At 35.8% G+C, this 21,290-nt stretch overlaps 1 protein-coding gene across 8 annotated transcripts in view; it reads left to right on the top strand.

Moving 5' to 3' along the window:
- Positions 1–21,290, top strand: part of GULP1 (GULP PTB domain containing engulfment adaptor 1) — a 266,852-nt gene that overhangs the window by 85,823 nt on the left and 159,739 nt on the right. For 7 of the 8 annotated variants that reach the window (XM_079924619.1, XM_079924612.1, XM_079924615.1 and 4 more), the window contains one exon: positions 7,415–7,541. The gene's annotated coding sequence lies outside the window, so the exon portion shown is untranslated. Of the gene's footprint in view, positions 1–5,587; positions 5,859–7,414; positions 7,542–21,290 lie in introns of those variants that run through there. The other variant, XM_079924613.1, reaches the window with a different exon arrangement.

The following is a 21,290-nucleotide window of genomic DNA, read 5'->3' on the forward strand; positions in this document are numbered from 1 at the left end:
TATTACACATTAGTAAATAACATATTTGAGAGTGATTATTTGGTTGTACTTGACGGAAAACCAATTAAAACTGTTAAGCAAAACAAAATATGTATTGGTTATCGTAATTGAAAGTTCTGTAGTGATGCTTCAGACATGGCTGAATCCAGGCACTCACTCTCATAGCTTTGTTTTCCACTGAGTTGGATTCATTTTAGGGCAGGAATCCTGAAGACAAAATAGCCACTAGACTTTCAATCCCCCAGTCAGTCAACTCAAGTGAATAGGGATTGTTTCTTTCTAAATAGTTTTCAAAAAAGGGTTGATTTGATTTTCTTTGTTTTAACTTAGTCCAACTTTCCATTCCTGAAATGAATAATTATGACTAGGGTTATGGTGCGTTTATTGGCCAGTCCTGGACCTAGAATCACCCTCAGGCAAACATAACTACCAGGACGGAGAAAAGAAGTACAGGTCTGCAAGGGAAACCCAGGGTGCTATCATGAGAATGTATTTTGTTTTGTCGTTGTTTTTGTTTTGGTGAGAGGTGGTGGTGACAGCAAAGCACAGTGTATGTATATATTAAATTAAATTAAGAGTGAAATGTGCACCATAATATATAAGTCCCATTGAGCAAAAGAGCAGCAGTTTAAATTGGTATACTAATATTTTGTGATAGAGCAACATAAAGAATAACTGCAAAACCGCGATACTGAAAATGTTTGATTGCTGAAGAAAGGCCTTGGAACATAACAAATCATACAGAAAACCTGTGATCATAGCATTTCTGAGACTTTCTCATCTGTAAAATAATAATTATTTGGTTAACAGTAGATACTTTTATACACTTTTTTTGTGCTGAATTATATTGCTATAGGAGGTATTATAGATTTTATCAAATAATGTTTGTATAATTTAATTATATCCAATTATGGATGATATTGCACTCAATTTAGAATAGAGACAAGGATTAGTAAAACTCTTCTCCCCACCTTTCCTTAACTGTGGGAAATTGGAACACTATTACAGCTCATTGAAATTTGCCTTTAAATACATTACTCATTTCATGGATATTAACATGAATAAAATTAAACTCCACAGGACTGGAAAAATTAAACTAATGACTTTTTATGTAGTCCAAGTTAATGAGTGCTTTCTGGTCTAATTTTTCATTGAGGAATCAACCACAGTTTCTTGATTCCCTGCATTTGAATAGCCTCTATTATGGGGCTATTTACAAAAATGCTTAATAAGAGCCTGTAGTGAATAGGTGCTCTATTTCCATACACACTGAAATATAGTTACACATTTTTACAGTTTTTGGTAGCAATATAAGGACTTTTAAAAATTAAGTGTGGCTTTTAGTGTAGGTGTTTTATAAATTTTTCTTTAATTACCTGAATATGGTTTTTTTTTCAAATTTATTTAATTGATTTATTTTTGGCTGCCTTGGGTCTTCGTTTCTGCGCACGGGCTTTGTCTAGTTGCAGCGAGCAGGGGCTTCTCTTCGTTGCGGTGCGAGGGCTTTTCACTGCGGTGGCTTCTCTTGTTGCGGAGCACAGGCTCTAGGCGCACGGGCTCAGTAGCTGTGGCTCGTGGGCTCTAGCGCGCAGACTCAGTAGTTGTGGCGCACAGGCTTAGTTGCTCCGTGGCATGTGGGATCTTCCCGGACCAGGGATCGAGCCCATGTCCCCTGCATTGGCAGGCAGATTCTCAACCACTGCGCCACCAGGGAAGCCCCCTGAATATGTTTTTAATGTATTAAAATACTATACTAGGGCTTCCCTGGTGGCGCAGTGGTTGAGAGTCCACCTGCCGACGCAGGGGACACGGGTTCGTGCCCCGGTCCAGGAAGATCCCACATGCCGCGGAGCGGCTGGGCCCGTGAGCAATGGCCGCTGAGCCTGCGCGTCTGGAGCCTGTGCTCCGCAATGGGAGAGGCCACAGCAGTGAGAAGGCCCGCGTACCCACCCCCCCCCAAAAATAAAATAAAATACTATAATAAAGAATAGTGATTCATAATTTTCATCTTCTGAGATGAAGGAAGGAAGGAAAGAAGAGTGGAAAGAAAGAAGGCAGGAAGGAGTGGAGACGTAATGAAAGAAGGAGAGAAGGTACCTAAAAAATGGGGAATACTTGGGAAAAATTCTGTTCCTAAATAACTTGGTGCTGAAATTTGTACTTTCAGGGTTTCAGAAGTAGTCTTAGTGGTAGGAGATAAACAAAATATGATGACTAATTCAAAAAATTAAACCTAATTAAATCTAAAATATATTAGACAAATAAAATGTTAACAATTAACTAAATAAAATTTTTGACACTTTTGATAATGACTTAGTTGCTTTAAAACCTGTGTCAATTCATAGCTAAGGTCTTAATTTAAGGATTAGAAACTTACATGATTTTGTGTTTAAAATATGTAACTGACATTAAGGGAAACTCTAAAATAAAAACCAGTCTTTCCTAATTCAGTGGAGGAGTTGAGGAAATGAATATAGTTATCTGAGAGAAGAGCAATGAAGGCAGACAGAAGGAATAAAATGTTCAAAGGTCCTGAGACTTAATATTTGAATCAAAGTCTCAAAAAACCTCATTAAAACATAAAAATAAAAAGCACACCAAAAGGAAAATAAAAATTATAAATTAATTATTTGATAAATTAAACACATAAAAGTTATACTTCACTTGCAGTTAAAGAAGTACACATTTCAGAAAAAGAGACAATTTTTTGACAATCAAATTGTCAAAATATGAGAAAAAAGATCATTGCTGGAAAGGGTGATTTGAAATTAACATTATCATCTGCCATTGGTGGGAAGTCTATTTTGGTATATCTTTCTAGAAAGCGTCTTGGTGGTATGTAAGAAAATACTTCAAAGATCAAGTACTGGGCTTCCCTGGTGGCGCAGTGGTTGAGGGTCCGCCTGCCGATGCAGCGGACACGGGTTCGTGCCCCGGTCCGGGAAGATCCCACATGCCGCGGAGCAGCTGGGCCCGTGAGCCATGGTCGCTAAGCCTGCGCGTCTGGAGCCTGTGCTCCGCAACGGGAGAGGCCACAACAGTGAGAGGCCTGCGTACCCCAAAAAAAAAAGATCAAGTACTTTTTCACCTAGTAATTTAACTTCTAGGAAGCCATAATAAAGGAATAACTTGAGATGAGCACAGATATTTATGTATGAAGATATGTATTGCAGTTCTATTTATAGTATGAAAGTGTGGAACTTTTGAACAATTTATCATAAGTAAAAATAATTGTCTTGAATTACTAGGTCCTTTTTTTTAATGTGCTGGGCACTGTCTGTGGATTATCTCATTTATTTCTTTCTACATTTATGTAATGTATAGTTAGTGTTTATTTGTTAATTTCCCTACCACTGTGTTTATAATAGACCAGCTTTTCCTTGGTGGAACTCATCTTTCATCATGTGTAGTAGCCATATGGCTAAGGAGAACTGACCTTATTGGTATCTCGAATGGCCTAAGCCCATCAGTGATTCTATACCCCCAGTGATTGATTAGGGATGTGTGTGTGTGTGTGTGTGTGTGTGTGTGTGTGTGTGTGTGTGTGTGACCTTATTGACTCAATAAGAGTAAATCCCAGAACTTTTGATTACTGATTGAAGGAGAAATGCTCTTTCTCCTTTAGCTCTCGCTCTTGTTTTTGCTCTGGCTTTCTTGCTCTTTCTTTTCCTTTTCCCCCCCCTCTTTCCTCCAAACATTGCTGAGATTTCCATTCTTTTCCCTAGTCAGATTTATTTTCCTCCTCAAATTCCCATTGCATTAAAAAGTTACTATACTCTGGTATGAATTTCACTCTGCCATACATCATTCATTAACTCAAGTAAATTTTTAGTCTGGGGCCAGTTGTCACTACTTCGAATCCATCTTAGTGCCTATGCTGTGTTTTACATAAAAGGCTCTAAATATTTGAGAGGTCAGAGTTTGTGAAGAGTTAATGTTAAAAAGAACAAAGACTTCACCTTAACCTATTTATACTGAAAAATATAATAACCAAAAGTTTCACAGAAAGTTGCTTGGGTTTTCCACTGATTGCAGCAGAAAGAGTGAATGACTTGATAATTGTTCTCCTGCTTCTTCTAATTAGGAAAATTTCCTGCTGGTGACAGCTTCAAAGCACTGCTAAAAGTTTCATGTCAAATGTAGAGGAATGAACTAGATTTAATTTGTTTTCAAATTGGTGAATTTAAAATTGATATTAATTCTGAAATAGTTTGTCATGTCTCATCCTCTATCACTTTTCTCTTCACCATTCTGAGAGTGGAGAACTTAAAATGCACATGGAACAAAAAAGGAATGATGTCAATTCTTGGTTCAGACTGACATCTCTGAGAATAGGAAAGGCCTGGATCAGGGTTGTCTTGTCTTGCTCTCTTCTTACCTAAATTAAATCCCAAGCACCATTCCCCCTTTACATTTTACAAATATGAATGCCTTGAGTCTATTTCTATTTTGCATTGCCGTTTAACAAATATATACAAATTTCTAAGAAACATTTACTTGTCTTACCTTCTCCCTTTCATGGTCTCTTCAGAGCCACATTTACCACATGGTCGACCTAAAATACATTTTCTTGCACCACTTCCCTGTTTTATCATACTCATGTCATCTTTAGGATAAAATCCGAATTTTAGCATGGCATTCAGGAGGCTTCTTGATATGGTCTTACCTTACTGCAAAAATTTCTTATAAAATAGTTTCATAAGCATTCTATTTTCAAATCATATATACCTGACCACTTGCCTGTCCTTAAAGGTGGCATGTTCTTTCTTATTACTATACCTTTGCTTATGATGTTCCCTCTGCCAACCAATTTCTTCATTGGACAACTTCTAAACTGATGGTTCACAGGTTCCATCTTCTTAAGGAAGAAGACAAGTAAAAATACCTTTAAACCTGGCTTGTTGGTTTAGGTCGGTTTTGTTGTGTGTGGAATATTTAAAGATACAAGTGTTGCATTAACAAATAGAGGTGTCTAGTCATATTGCAATGTTCATAATGGTTTTCTTAAACTAATACTGTTGGAAAAAATGAAGGTTTTGGTAAAGAAATGGTTGGCTTCATTTAATTTCATGTACCTCTTCAAATTTCATAATATGTAATAAATGGTGGCAAAACAGTATAAAATTGAGTGTGTTATGTTCATACTAAAATTTTAAGAATCATTCACATTGGAAATCAAGATTTTATATTTTAAAATAAAAATATGTTCAAAAGAGCAGCTCATAAGCTTATCTAACTTTTTGCAGGAATATTTAAAGTGCTCTTTAAATGACCAAGTCTAATCATATCAGACGGTGGAATAATACATCCACTTCAGAGTATATGTCAATTTCCTGCAAGAAGAAAGATAGAAGTAGGCACAAGTTCATTCTTGTTTTTTGATGTGGGTATTTTTGTGCTCTTCTTTATGCTGTCACATTGCATAAAATATTCTAGGTTGAAAAGTGTTTTCCACAGTAAGAATGGATTTCAGTCAATCTGAGATAGAAATAAATGCTGTGGGCATAAGTTGAGTCAACCATTTTAAGGAAAATATTTACTTTGCTATACTGTTTGGAATGGGATTTTTTTTAAACAGTTTTTTTTTTTAAACAAAGTTACTTATGTTATCTTGGGTGATTTCTTTCTTATTTCATTCCATTAGACCAACATTTGCACAAAATAAATAAGGAAATAACCATTACACTAAAAAACTAATTTTGTCTCCTTTTTCTCCCCCTTCCCCAAGCAGACAAAAGAGAAAAAATGATCTGGTTAATCACTTTGGAAATCATGGCACAGTTTCATGGCTACCTTTTAGCTGTGCCGTGTTTGAAATTTCCTGTCCAGGATGAGCAGATCTATTTCTAAAGCTGGAAGTAGGTGATAATGCAGCCTTTACATTTTGAGGAAAGATAAGATGAGTTGTATCATTTATATATACCCTAGGAGTCAATGCTAAGAGAATACCATGCCTATGATTTAATAAATAACAGCATCATTGGGTAGATAAATATTTTTCTCACTAACATTATAAAATATCTATAAATGGCCTTAAAATATACCCTGCTCATATTTTAATTCAGATTTTACAATCGTTGCTTTCTCTGCTAGATGCTGTTGATGATCTGCCTATAATCCCACTCCCTTAGCATCTCCCAAATAAGCTTTTTTTACTTGAATTATGTGCCTCTGGGGCCTCCTAAACTAAGATTCCTTCTTTCTTTATCTCTAAAGTTATGATAGAAAATGAAAAAGAATATGGTGAACAAATAGATAAACAGGCTTCTAAAGAAAATTGTAGCTAAGTTAGAAAAAGATAATTTCAGAGTATTCAGATGGGTCAGATACAAAGAGTCAGAAATAAAGATCTGTCTTTAGTCTATAATTTGAAAAAGTCAAGAATACAGGTCTGGGGCTTCCCTGGTGGCACAGTTGGTGAGAGTCCACCTGCTGATGCAGGGGACATGGGTTCATGCCCCGGTCCGGGAGGATCCCACATGCCGCGGAGCGGCTGGGCCCTTGAGCCATGGCCGCTGAGCCTGCGCGTCCGGAGCCTGTGCTCCGGAACGGGAGAGACCACAACAGTGAGAGGCCCGCATAAAAAAAAAAAAGTACAGGTCTGGCTTTACCAATGGTCTGTATCAGAGTTATGGAGGGAGACACAACAAAAGAGTTTGATATGTTTTTGTACTTGTGTTCCTCCTCCCCCTCAAAAAAAAAAAAAGGGTATTTTTGCTGTTTTGGCAAGAAGAAATACTATACTATGAATTTTTTTTGCTGCTTTTGAATTTATGTTCAGAGGTCCATTTGAAATGATGGAATTAAGGGAAGGCATAATTTGTGCTGTTGCATCTGGAAGGACTTCTTCCTTTTGTGTGTTGGAATAAAAATGTAAGAATCTTAACTAGCCGTTGTGTCTGTTCTAGTTATAGCATGAGAATAAATAGAAGGATGAGCTACCTAAATGTTTCTCCATAGCAGTTGAAGTGCAATGAAAGTTAAAATAGATCAGTGCTTTCTAAAATTCTGTTTCACCTTCTTAATCCAGGACAGAGTATGCACTTGGTTAGTCTAATTAGCTAATAAGTGAAGGAGACAGCTGGGCCTAGTTGTCATACAGCCTGAGGGAGAAAGGGGGTATATGGTCAACCAACCATCACTGTTCTTTAATAGTAACATATCCATGAGTTAAAACATTTAACTCATTATCTAGCAATCCTACTATTTGCCCTTATCTAACAATCTGTTACTCTACCTTTTCAAAAAAATAACATGCTTTACCATTGTTTTCCTGTTATTGGGTAACTTTCTTGAACTTTCACAAGAAATGTAATTGGAATTTTAGAATATGCACTGTAATAACTAAATTAAAATACACATAAATATAATTATTGATTAATTCTACTGAGTCCAATTTTAATTTTATTTTTAGTTATGTGTAATTTCATCTGATATACACAAGAGAGAAAGTAATTGAAGGCAAATTCAGATGGGAACTGGATGATTGAAAGTCAAGTGTCTGCATATTCCTTCAACTATATTTGAACATACCTACCCAGGTAAGAATAAGTGATTGCTTATTTATACACTTAATAACATTTGGAAAAAAGATTTGAAGCTATAAAAAAGTTTTTACTTTGTACTGATTATTTAAAAAGATAGTTTTATTTTATGAAATGGTAAAATACATAAAAGCAAAATAAAATTGAAATCGTGAATGAGTCTGTTTTCTAAAAACAACTTCTGTTACCTGTTTGTTCTATAGCATTTGATTTTTGTTTTGTTGTTTTTTTCCTTTAAACAGCATTAGGCTAATATACATATTCTTTGTTGAATTTATTATTTTTATAACAAATCTATTTTGTTCTATTTGGGAATATGAATTAATGCTTCATATTTTTCATTGTTATCTGTTAATATAAACATAAATGATTAAAAAAAATTTTAGGTTGGGTTTATTACTCAGAATATCCTTATGGATAAATTAATATATATATATTTATATATACATACATATATATATAGTGCTCATTTTGCATGCTAAATGTTACTAAAATTAGCATCACTGGCTCAATGGCTATAATATTTTAAAGGCTTTTTATTCTTATTGCTGAATTTACCTCCAGAAGGTGATAATGAGTTATAGACCCATTGACTTATATTTTTTCATTCAAAAATTTTCCCTAACAAAACCGAGTTTCCCTAACAAACCTAGTCACTTCGGCAGGTGAACATTTAAATGGACAGCCAATTGGAGTAAAGATACAGAGCTGAGAAAGCCAGGGCATATTCGGGAAATTGGAAGCATGTGGTAGATATAGCAGAGTAGTGGCAAGTAGGTTCTTGTGATTTGGATTCCTGTACTATGGCGTTTATATTTCATCATTATATGATGAGGAACAGTTGCAGGGGAATAAGATGATCCATGTTTTATCCTAAGCAGCTTAATCTGGAAGTGATTTGTGTGTTCGACTAATGAAGAGAGAGCAAACCCAAAGGGAGGGAGAATAATTTGTAGGCTTTTCTGTTTTATTTTTATCAATAGCTGTTTAAACACTTGCTATGTGCCAGGCACTATGGTAGGAACTGTAGAAAAAAAGATGAAGAAGACATAATCCTCATTCTTGAGGCTCTTATAGTATAGTGGGTGAGACATGTGTGGCAAACAAAGGAATATAATACACCATGACAGTGTAACAATTTAATCATATTCAAGGTAAGATTAATTGGTAACTAGTTATATTGAGATGCAGGTACTGGGTTATCAACTGAGGTGATTTTCCCAAAGACATCGAGTCTGATCAAGGTTACACTAGAAGCAATGTTTCTAAACTTTGCAAGAATTCAAACAGGAATCAATGAAGCTTTAGGGTGAAAGTAGTGTAAATGAAAAACAAAGCAGTGGTAGAAGTGGTGGGAGGTTAAGGAGAGGGTCTTTTATCTTAGGCAAGAGTGGCATGTTGGTGGCATTATAGATATGGGGGGAAAAAAAGCAAAAGTAGGATTTTTGTCATGGTAAAATAATAGGTTTAGTTTTGCTTTGCTCTCTCACTGCTTTTTGCTCATACCTTTGCTGGAGCCCTCATAGCATTTTAAAATTTCATTGCAATTCCTTATGTAATTGAGAATCCATTTATTTACTATGAAAAGCGGTATGAGTTTCCTTAAAAGTACAAATATGATAAGAGTAAACATAAGTTACATCAAACAAAACATATGAAATGAAGACTTGATTTTATTCATAACCACTGTATATATAATTTAGCTTTAGCCTTTCCAGCAATCACAAAAGTGGATATATGTTCTTGCCCTAAGAGCTTAAATAAATTTATTATAGACGTCTTAGTGTAATGGACAGGAAAATTGTCCTTACCACTTAGAGGTGCCTTAAATTTTGCATTGTTGGAAGGAAAGGGAACTTTGTTAACACATAGTTATAAGTAGGTAAGTTTGTGGAAGTTAAGAATTCAACTTCTCCAGAAAGTCTTTCCTGATTTTTGGAACCGGGACAAGATCTTTCTCCCTTATATTATGTACCTGTATAATACCATTTACATTCCTTGGTCATATCATGCATCGTGGTTTTGCCTATCATTTCCTGAGACTATGATTCTTGAGGATTGGGTTGTCATTTATCATTACAGATATAAATTGAAATCTAAATAAAACTCACCACAATGTTGGTTTCATAGATACTCCACAAATATTTCTTAAATGCAAAATTTAATCCATTTCCATGGCTTGTCTCTTAATCATTGCTGTCCTAGTCTAGACGTTTTTGTGAGCTCCATATTAGTTTTCTATTGCTGTATGATAAATCACTTCAAAACTTAGCCACTTAAAACAGTACTTATATATTATCTCACAGTTTTCTGTGGGCTACAAATCTGGGTGCAGCTTAGCTGATGCCTCTGGCTGTAGGTCCCTTGTGATGTTGCAGTCAAGCTGTCCACTGCAGCTGCAGTCCTTTCAGAGCTCAACTAGGGCTGAAGGGTCCACTTCCAGACTCAGCCATGGAGGGCCTCTCTATATAGGGCTGCCTCACCCATTATGGAAACCACATTCCTTTAAAATCAAATCTAGGAAGTGTCATCCCATTTGTGGTGAGTTGAACGATGGCCTCCAAATAGATATGTTCAAGTCCTAACCTGTGTTTCTTGTGAATGTGACATTATTTGGAAAAAGAGTAAAGACGGTAGATGTAATTAAATTAAGGCTCTTGAGTGCGAACATCCTGGATTAACTAGAGGAGCCTTAAATCCAGTAACATGTGTCCTTATGAGGCATACACAAAGGAGAAGTTCCTGTGAGGACAGGGGCAAGGACTGGTGTGATGCGACCACAAGTCAAGGATCACCTGGCGCCACCAGGCCCTGAAAAGGCAGGAATAAAATCTCCCTTAGAGCCTTCAGAGGAAGTGTAGTGTTTCTGACACCTTGATTTCAAACTTCCGGCCTCCAAAACTATGAGAGAATAAACTTCTGTTGTTTTAAGTCACCCAGTTTGTGGTAGTTTGTTATGGAAGCCACAGGAAACTAATATACCACCCCTTCTGTAGTCTTCTATATTTTAGAATGAGTCCTAGGTCCAGCCAACATCTAAGAGGAGCGGGTCACAAAAGGGTATGAATATCACGAGGCAGAGATCCTTGGAAGCCATTCGAGAGTCTGTCTATTCTATCAGATTTCTGAATGCCTCCATTTGCTTGATCTTTGTTTGACACATCTGTGTAGATGGACCAAACTCTACAGGCCAGACATTAGACTCATTATCTCACATTCTTAAAAATCATGATCTTTCTCTGTATTTGCCACCTCTCTGATTAAAATTACTGCTCATTTTGGAAAGTCAAATTGGAAAACTTAGAGTTAATTTGAATTTCTACTTTTTTCTTAATATTCATAGCCCTTAATTGATTAACCAGTCTTTTTCATTCTGTTTCTTAAATTTTTATCATCTCTCCCTTTCTTTTCAATCTCTCTCCTACTGTTTGTGGGCTTCTATTATGTCCTTCTAGAATTAGCAGTATAGCCCCTAAATCGTCTATCTGTTTCTGAACTTTTTTTCCTTCAAACCTTACCCTGCAAAGTGGCTTTTGAAAACTCAAATGGAGTTATGTAATTCCCATTATTATTAACATTCTCAAGAAAAAGTTCTAGTTTGTGATCTAGCTCTTGACTTCCTAAAATCCAAACTGTATCTTTAATCATTCCTTAATATAGATCTATAAAATTGTATAAAACTTTGCAGATATATTATGTTCTTTATTTTTGCTTGCCTTTGTCTGGGATTTTCTTTTTCCAGGAGTCAGATAGGTGTTTGTTTTTATATCCAAAGCACCCAGCAGAATGTCTAATATAATGGCCAACACAGAATAGGTTTTCTTCTGTCGTAAACTAAAGTTAAAGATGAAAGAGATGAAGGATGAAGAGAGGAGAAGAGGCCTGAAACATCAGTATAAGGGCTAAGCGTACAGACTCATCTAAGATGGAAACAAATGAAAGAGAAAGGAAAACTATGGGCTAGTGATGGAGAAAGACCAGACAGTTTAAGTGTAGGATAAAGGCAAAGGTATGTTCAGAAATAGAAGAAGTAGAAGCTCAAGAAAGTATGACAAAAAGAGAAAGTTCTAAATAAAATTTAGATTTGAATGAGGCTATCATGTGTTTTTAAGCTTTTAGGAGTGTTAAAAGGTACATCTCTTCACAGACATTACAATATATTAGGCGGGAAGTGTATGGAATGATGCAGTTAGTTGTTCAAGATAATGAGAAGTAGAATAAATAGATAACAAAAATGTGATGCAGTGTTAAGAAAGTAGCAGAAAGGAAATAGAAGTATCATTTCTTTTGCCCCCTTTGGTTGTAATAAGTAAGACTAATGGCACTCTTGTCTGAAGAGAGCCTCTAGGGAAATCCCTCAGTGGAGAGCAAATTCAAATCCTTTTCAGGAAATGTATTCTGCTTGATCAGCATTTAAATACCAAAGGAAATAATCTTTAAGCCATTCGAAGAGATTGAAGAAAGACATTTTGCTTTCCCTGACCTTTGGTTGTACATTAAAAATTTACATTCAGTACATCTGTATATGTAAACCAAGCTTCTAATAAATAATGATATTCAAATTAATCTTTATCTGTATAATGTTAACATTAATTTTCATTTAACGAAGAGATTTAAAGGGAAAAATATTTTGAATATTTATGCAATATGTAATTGTAATGAATGGTTTATTCATAAATTAATTGCTATTTGAATGAAATAGTGAAAACTGGGAAAGTAGTTTTTTATCAAGTATGTTAGTCTCTATGTTGCAAAGTGGTAATCTATTGACCTTTTAGTGTAAACTAATTATTCATGCTATGAGGGTATTATATATTATATCAAAACTTTCAGTTATTTAGAGGTAACATTCTGGGGTTTTTTTTGACCTCCGAAGGTTTCCTAAGAGGTAACATTCTTTATAAAATGATTTACTTTGCTTTTAGAGCATGATTTACATTGAGAAAATTTAGTTTAGTGAAAAATAAAAAAATCTTTCAAAAAGATATTTTTTACACATGAAGACAGAAATAAATGAGGGAAAAGAATAGGATTTACATAATTATGTGCACTGAATGAAGAGAGAAGGAAATTGGTAAATCGTGAGTTTTGCATTGCATAGTTCATCAGCTCAGTGGCCTGACAATCTAAACTGGAAACTTTTTGATCAAGTGACTATCTGTGATGGTCAAAACCTGTTTATACAAGCAATCTGTTATGTAGTAATCACATCTACATTTGAAGAGTCTCTATCAATTTCAGTTCTTAGTTTGCAAGTAACAGAAACTAGTTCTGAGTACTTTAAGCAAAAAAAAGCATTTTATTGAAAGGATATGAGGTAGCTCATAGAATCAGAGGGTAATCAGAAAAAAAGTTCTCAGGAAAGACAGCAAGCAGCCAGAGCATTTCCGGGGATCCAGAAAGCAGCAAGTGGAGAGAGACTGTGAAGAGTACCGCCATGGAGCTAAATCTGGACCGATACTGTGGTTTAATGCTGTTTCTCACACATTCACAAAGCCGGTGTGCATGGCTGGGTCTCAATCATTTGCCCTCAGCCAGGAACCATGGCACTTGATTAACAATTCTCCCGAGACTGCCAGCATGTGGAGAAGGTAGGTTCCCCAAAAGAATTTCAACGTTTTGGGACCAGGTTGGGAAGTCTCTGTAGGGTAAGTAAAAACAGTAGATGTTTCTAAAACCTTTCTTCGGAACAGTCATTCGAAAGCCATCAAACTCTAGTGGTAAAAAGCTCAAATAATAAAGATTTTACCAGTAAAATTAACATAGATTAAATAATAATGTTGCTCAGGTTTCAAACATTTATTTGTTCCTTTTTTTATACATATGTTTATTGTCTGTCATGTGCCAAGTGCTGTCCTAAGCAGTGAAAATAAAACTATAAACAATAGAATTAGTCGTGGCTTTGCACAGAGCTTGTAGTCTAGTGAGAATTGAAGTATGTGCAACACTTAATATATTGCAGGAAGTCTAGAATGGGAGCTGTATTCGTTTCCTAGGGCTACAGTAACAAAGAGCCACAAACTGGGTGGCCTTAAACAACAAAAATTCTAGAGGCTAGAAGTCTGAAACCTAAGTGTCAGCAGGGTCACGTGTCCTCCAAAGACTCTAGGGGAGGATCCTGCTTCGTTTCTTGCAGCTTCTGGTGGCTGATGGTGTTTCTTGGCGGGTGGCAGCCTAACTCCAATCTCTGGCTCCATCTTCACGTGGCCTTCTTCCCTGTGTGTCTCTGGGTGTGTCCTCGCTTCTAAAAATACCAGTCATTGGATTTAGGGCCTATCCTAAATCTGGAATGATTTTACCTCAAGATCCGGAACTAATTACATCTATAAAGACCCTATTTCCAAATAAGGTCACACGCTGAGGTTCTGAGGGAACATGAATTTTGGGGAGATGGTGTTTAACCCACTCTAGGGAGGGTACATGATACCGTTGGTATTCCTAGCAGGGTCCCTGGGCCTGTACGTGGGGTATGTTAGAGAAGCTTACCTGAAGGAAATGTCTAACTGAGGGTGGATGTTCAGCAGAAGGAAAGGGATGTATAATGGACCCTCCCAGCATTTGTGAGGAAGCATAGTTCATTGGAAGAACTGAAAGTGTCAATAGTTCAGTTCAACTGGAGCAAAGAGTAAATGGGGCTGGCAAGAGGTGGAGAGGAGAAAGGATGGTGAAGAGTTTCAATGGGACAGATGATTAAGGGAACGCGTAAGGAGTTTGACATTATCCTGAATGTAGTGGGATGCCACTGAGGGAATAACCATTATGAAATGCAAAGAGAAAGAAAGTGAAAAGAGTGAAACTGGGACACACAGCTGTATCTACAGTAGATCTCAACACTGTGTATACCTGGCAACCTTTAATATTAAACACTAAAAGTAAATGCATCTAAATGTTAGCAGTGGTTATTCCTCGGTGACTTTAATTTTATTCTTTCTAACATTTTTAAAATATAGTGGGTCCAATGAGCATATACTACTTTTATAACGAGGGGGAAAAAGCATTTTTTGGTAAAATTTAGCACATAAAATATACCTGAAATAAGATTTTTCATAGCACGGTGTTTTTAAAAATAAGTAATTGATTTCAAGGATTGGGTATCTTTTGACTTAGGAGGAAAAAAGACTTGTGAGTGAATAAAGAATTATATCACCTGAGCCAGGTATTTCATAAAATATCTTGAAATATGTATGGGGTTATGGATTGCACATCCTCAGTTAAGTAGCCATTGGATAAATCAGGGGAAAAACTTCCACTTTTGGACATAAAATAGGAAATACATTTGTATTGAAAGCACTTTTCACTTGATTTTGAAAACCATGTCAGTGAATGAGCAATTTAAAAAACATAGAAATTGATCCTTTTATGTAAGTTATCATCAGTAATGCCAGGTTGCCTTATGTAAGGTGATTAGACATAACATTCCTGTGAAGATTTTACTAATTTTGTAAGACTGAAGTGGTATTTAGGTTTCTGGAATGCAAAATTAGAGCTTTACTATTAAATCTACTTTACATATCAAGGGTCACGCTGTGAGAAAAGAACATATTTGCATGTTCTTCTGTTTTTTTCCACCCAGTTTCAGAATATTAAACAACAAGTCCATTAACACTTACTGGATGATGTGACGGAGCAATTAAAACTCTCATGTCATCTTTTAGGCTATTTTCTTTTTTTGTGATTATCAAGAGATAACACAGCTTAATTAAAGTCTCATAATAAAGTTTATAAAAGGCCGAATGCTGGCCAGTACTTGCAATTAGGAAAATCATTTGATACTTCTGTGGGAGTTTTTGTTTTTCTTCAGAATTTTGTTAGTTGCTTAAATAGCATTGTTTACTTTGATTCCTCGATAAAATTATTTGCTAATCCTGACCTGGGATGATGAATAAATACTTTGCTGTTTAAGGATAGTTCAAAGTTCAAACATTTTACTTGCTAATGACTATAAAGTAAGCAGAGCTTCTTTCTTTAAAAATAGTTTCAAATAAACTCTAGTAATAGATATACTAGAAATACATTTCTTGGTTAATTATTTTAAAAGAAAATAGATAACAATAATTATAAGAAAAAAGTGCACTTACATTTCAGTGGAGAGTGACTTTTTTAAAGCAAGTTTATATCCCTTATATCATTTAGTTAGCCTATCCCAAAAATATTTTAGGTGACTTGTCCTATGTAAACTTTCACTTAATTAGGACTATGAACCTGAAATTCTACTGGAGAATCTACTTGCTTGGAGTTGATGTGCTTCTCCCCTCCATCTTCCCATTCTTGAGTAGAGTTTTCTAAACTCCTGAGAATTAAGAATCTGCCACGGCAGTCCTAGCAACTTTAATACTATGAATTATTATGGCTAACACTTACATGTTGTTTAATGTCAGGCCCCGTTTTAAGCTGTCCTTACAAATGATCATATCTAATCCTCACAGAGATATTTTGAGATAGGAAACTCAGTTTACAGATGAGAAAGCTTAGGCAGAAAGTAGTAAAGTAAACTTGCCCGAGATCAAATGGTAGAGAGGGGATTAGAACCCAGGAAGAGTCTTTATTTTATCCATTACACTCTAGTACATGAGAGTCTTTATTTTACCCATTACACTCTACTGCATGAAGAAACATAGATGAACATGAGAGAAAGTATTTTAATTCAAAAATATCAAGCACTTCGTCAGTATTCCCTTGTCTTCTTCTAGTGGGAAGATCTGACATACAGCTGTCTGCTATACACGTTACACATTTCATCTTCTCCCACATTTTTGTACCTCTCATTCTCCTCATATTTCATTTATTTCAGATCCCTTAACTCTTCTCTTACTTCATATTCTGTTTATAGTTTTATTTACATGTTTTCTAGTATAAAGAGATTCAAAGATAAATCTCTTATTTTGTTTAACTAGAAAGGATGAAAACATCATTTTGAGAAAGTAAAACATTAGTTCCTTGTTCTAAGATAACACTGATGCAAACAGCAATAGTAAGTTTTCAGGGTAATGAGAATATTAAAAGAGTTTTTGATATTCCCTTTGATAATTTAAGCTTATACTTGATATTAAATTTTATTTTGAGAAGAAAATTACAAATTTTCTATTCTTTATGATAAACCAAGCACACACAGTAATATCCCACTGAATAATATCTATCCCTGGATAGAACAGAAAATAAATATATGTAATTCATTATAGAACTGTGTTAGAAAATAAATCAGAGAACCTTCAATAGACCAGAAAGTATGAGAAATTCAAAAAAGGATGTAGTGTCAGATTTGAGAAGGAAGCCACAACTCAAGATATGCCCTGGGGAGGACCCTTACCAAAGGTTGGTGTGACACTAAGAGTGTGCCATTCTCATAAATGGTAGGTTCCAGATTCCTGGAGAAGCCTTGAGTTCAGGGATGAGTAACTAGTTGCTTAGCTGTGATACCGCAGAGGAGCTTAGTCAGGTATTCAAACCTGCAGAAGCCCCGTTTATCTTTTGTGGTCTGGACATGGAGGATGTAAGTTCGGGTTAGAGCAAAACACTGAAGTGTTCAGATATCAGCAACGATGAGGAGAATCAGGGAACCCTACTACCAAAGTTACCCTTTCTTCCCGCACTCTCTTTTTTTTTTTTTTCCCGGTACGAGGGCCTCTCACTGTTGTGGCCTCTCCCGTTGCGGAGCACAGGCTCCGGACGCGCAGGCTCAGTGGCCATGGCCCACGGGCCCAGCCGCTCCGCGGCACGCGGGATCCCCCCGGACCGGGACACGAACCCGTGTCCCCTGCATCGGCAGGCGGACTCTCAACCACTGCGCCACCAGAGAAGCCCTCCCTCACTCTCTTTGAAGACAGATTACAGGACTGAGATAACAAGAGTTAATAAACTAAGCACAGTGCAATTTACATGTAACAGCGAGGGATGGGAGAGATATTCCTTGAATAGAAGAGAGTAAAGCAGAAATCAAGTGAATTAAAAACTTGATCATATTCCTTTAACATTTCAACTAGGCCAAAGCATAGATGAGAAATATTTCAACCTAAAATTCTACTGTATCTTTGAAATGTTAGAAATAGTGTTAAAAATCAGGAATGAAGATGGAGGACAAAGGTCATTATATCGCTCCAAAACAAAAATTATTTTTTGAGAATGCTGCCTTCTTTGGTTTCTTTTTGCATAATTCTTTTCAAAATTACAGTATGATGTATAATTTTTACGTTATAACATTGTCAAATATTTCAACACTAAAACCATAGAAAATATTTCAGTCTCAAATATTATCATAATCAGAGTTTCAGTAAGTTATTTTCTGATAAGTGTAGCTTAACAACAGGGAGAAAATTTTTTTGTCTGTGTAGAGTTTGAGACATTTATTCTCTGTGTAGAGTTTGAGCTGTTTTTCTCACTGTTTATTCTCACTTCTCAGGGACAGTATAAACAATGCTGAAGAAAATAAACTCTGATAAAAAACAAAGTATTGGAATGCAAAAAAGTAAAGAGTGCACCTTTTCTCCATCCCAACCCTCATTTAGGAAATAAATTGAACCCACTTTAAAAAGTAGCAGAGGGCAATCTATTTTGTCAGTCTTTTATAATGACTGGATATTTATTCTAGAAATAGAGAGCATTGTGCATGGGTCTATCTGCGTGGTAGGGCATACAGAATGTTTTTTCTGTCTTCTGAGCTTTGGAAGTTTCCAAATAGTAACAAAAATATTTTCATTGTTTTTATTCCAAGGTTATACTGTAGATTTTTAGCTTTTTAGCACTGGCTTGTTTCTTTCCATTGCCAAACCTAGATATAATGTGGTTTAACTTTATTATTCCCAAGCCTAACAGATTTCCAGTCATATTCTTAATATTTCATTGCAAACAAACCCTTTAAGTTAGTGTTGAAAAGGTGTTGAACACTTTTTTCTTCTACCCCTGATACCCGTAAGTATAATGCTGAGGAAACATGGAATCTTTTGGAATCCTTTGTTTTTTCCAACTTGCAAAATTGCTGGGTCATCAATGTTTTCAGTAGTACAGAATCAAGCTATTTCAGTAACTAGTCAGTATGATTTGGTATGATGCATGAATATAGACAATAGTATGTATTATTTAACATATATTTTTAAAAGTCCACTTCTATATAGGCCTTCCCCTCTTCCCTCTCTCCATTGGTAACCACTAGTTTGTTTTCTATATTTGTGAGTCTGCTTCTTTTTTGTTATATTCACTAGTTTGTTGTATTTTATAGATTCCACATATAAGTGATATCATACAGTATTTGTCTTTCTCTGTCTGACTTAATTTATTTAGCATGATGCCCTCCAGGTCCACCCATGTTGCTGCAAATAGCAAGATTTTGTTCTTTTATGGCTGAGTAGTATTCCAATGTATATCTTCTTTATTCATTTATCTGTTGATGGACACTTAGATTGCTTCCATATCTTGGCAATTGTAAATAATGCTGCTATGAACTTTGGGGTGCATGTATCTTTTCGAATTAGTGCCTTTTTTTCGGATATGTACCCAGGAGTGGAATTGCTGGGTGATATGGTAGTTCTGTTTTTAGTTTTCTAGAAATTTTCATACCGTTTTCTACAGTGGCTGCACCAGTTTACACTCTCACTAACAGTGTACAAGGGTTCCCTTTTCCCCACATCCTTGCCAACATTTGTTATTTGTGTTCTTGTTTGATGATAGCCATTCTGAAAGATGTGAGATGATATCTCATTGTGGTTCTGATTTACATTTCCTTGATGATTAGCGATGTTGAGCATCTCACAGTACTTCTTAGTAAGTGTTATTAAAGGTGCATATTGCTGATATTTTCAGAAATAATATCAGATGTGTACGAGTGCAGTGTAAGATCTGGCTACTTCTTGTACTTTGTCCCGCTTCTCCCTGCCTCAAGCCTACAAGGGTGAGAATGTAGATACGGGCATTTGAGGACATTATTCCAGCTTTCCTAGGCAGGTACTTTAAGTTGCTGGAATTGGTGGTCTCAGTGTGTGGACCTGTGCTACTTAGTCATGATCTGAGATTATATTCATTCATTCATTCCCTCTTCCATTCTGCAAATATTTAGGGAACCACCACCAGGTACCTGGCACTGTTCTAGGCACTGTGGCTTCAGTAGGAAACAAAATAGACAAAACCCCTGCCCTTCTGGGCTTACATTCCAGTGCAAGAACATTACTGCAGCCTCTTCCTTCTCAATTTCCATGGCCTTGAATTGAGGAAGTTCTTTAAAAATAGAACCTGCCTTTTCAGTTTTTTGCTTATTTTTTTAAAATAAAATAATAATGGAAAATGTAATGAAATCATTAAATAACTGCAAACTAATGTCTTACAGATAAATCTAACCAATATGTAGAAGTTGTTAGGCTTCAGACAGTGCCAACATTTTATAGTTTGAAATTCCCATTCAAGTACAAAAGAATATATTCATAGTAAGAAAGACCCCATAGAGGTGTCCATGAACAATATACAGAAGCATGGACTATGTGAAGGTTAAATTCCACTTCTGTATCTGTGGATTTAACTATCCATCCCTCCTCGCTTCCATCGATAGACAAGGACAACCCCATCCCTTACTTCAAATTGTTGGTTATCTTCCTATGCTCCTCAAAATTTCACACATGTCTATTCCTGTTCATTGTGGATTGGTCTGTCTCTTCATGTTGCTGGAACACTTATATTAAGGATACAATTTAGGCTCTCTTTGAGAGGTTACTCATAGATCAGTATCTTAAGCATAATCTTTCTGTATCTATAAGTTTTATTGATTACATATTGAACTGTTTCTGTTATTTTTATAGAATTAGCCAGGTGTATTCACATGTTGGCAACACCCAAGATAGGGCTACGTTACTGCTTATAGTCACTGATAATGTTTTTGGCTAATAAGTCTGCAACTATGTATTAGAGCATTTTCTATGAATTTTCTGTGACAACTCAAGTCAGAAGATTGCTGACTTGAACTTGAATTGCTGCTGGGTTTGAGACAGAACATCAATTTATGTGCAGGATGTTAATTTTCATGATTCAATGATTCTCTTCCAATACTCCAATACTAAGAAGCATTTTCCTCCTGAGGTATTTTGTTGTTTTTTTGTCTCAGGATAATATGTACTCTCTCCTTAACCACCTAATAGATACAAGCTGTAGTTTAGAGATGCCTGATGCTATGATTTTAAATATTTCATACTTGCAAATTGCTACGACAAAATTTTCAGTCAGCCTTGTAAGCAAATTATGCTCATTTTTTTATCTGCTTTTTTGGTGCTTCTTAGAGTGCACCTTGATTATCATTTATCTTTCCTCTGCAGTAATTCCATGTTTCTGGATCAGGATTTATGTCCCCAATTTTATAAGAAAATGATGGCGATTTTACAAAGCCCAATTAAATATTATGTTTTTCGTTTTCATCTTTAATAAATACTTTATAACAGTTCCTTGTTTTTATTGATGATAAATCCAATGTACATTTAAATGCAAAAGCATCATGGTTTCACCCTTCACTCTGAGGTCTTTGTAAAAGTTTCCAATCATCTTTCAGTTTTCATGAAGGGCTTAAGCTCCTTGAACAGCAAATTTGATTAAACAGTTAATCTAAAACTGTATCAAGTCAGGTAAGGCAGCTTCTCTTTGACTGGAAGACCTGTATCTGTTTCCTAGAAGTAGTCCACTCTTCCAGATCTACTGGGGCTTCACACTGCTGCTAAAGCCTTAATTCTGTGATTACTTTGTCTGTGTTCCACATCCCCTTACTTTCAGACACTAAAT

The sequence above is a fragment of the Stenella coeruleoalba genome (assembly GCF_951394435.1).
Source record: "Stenella coeruleoalba genome assembly, chromosome: 6".
Taxonomy (NCBI): Eukaryota; Metazoa; Chordata; class Mammalia; order Artiodactyla; family Delphinidae; genus Stenella; species Stenella coeruleoalba.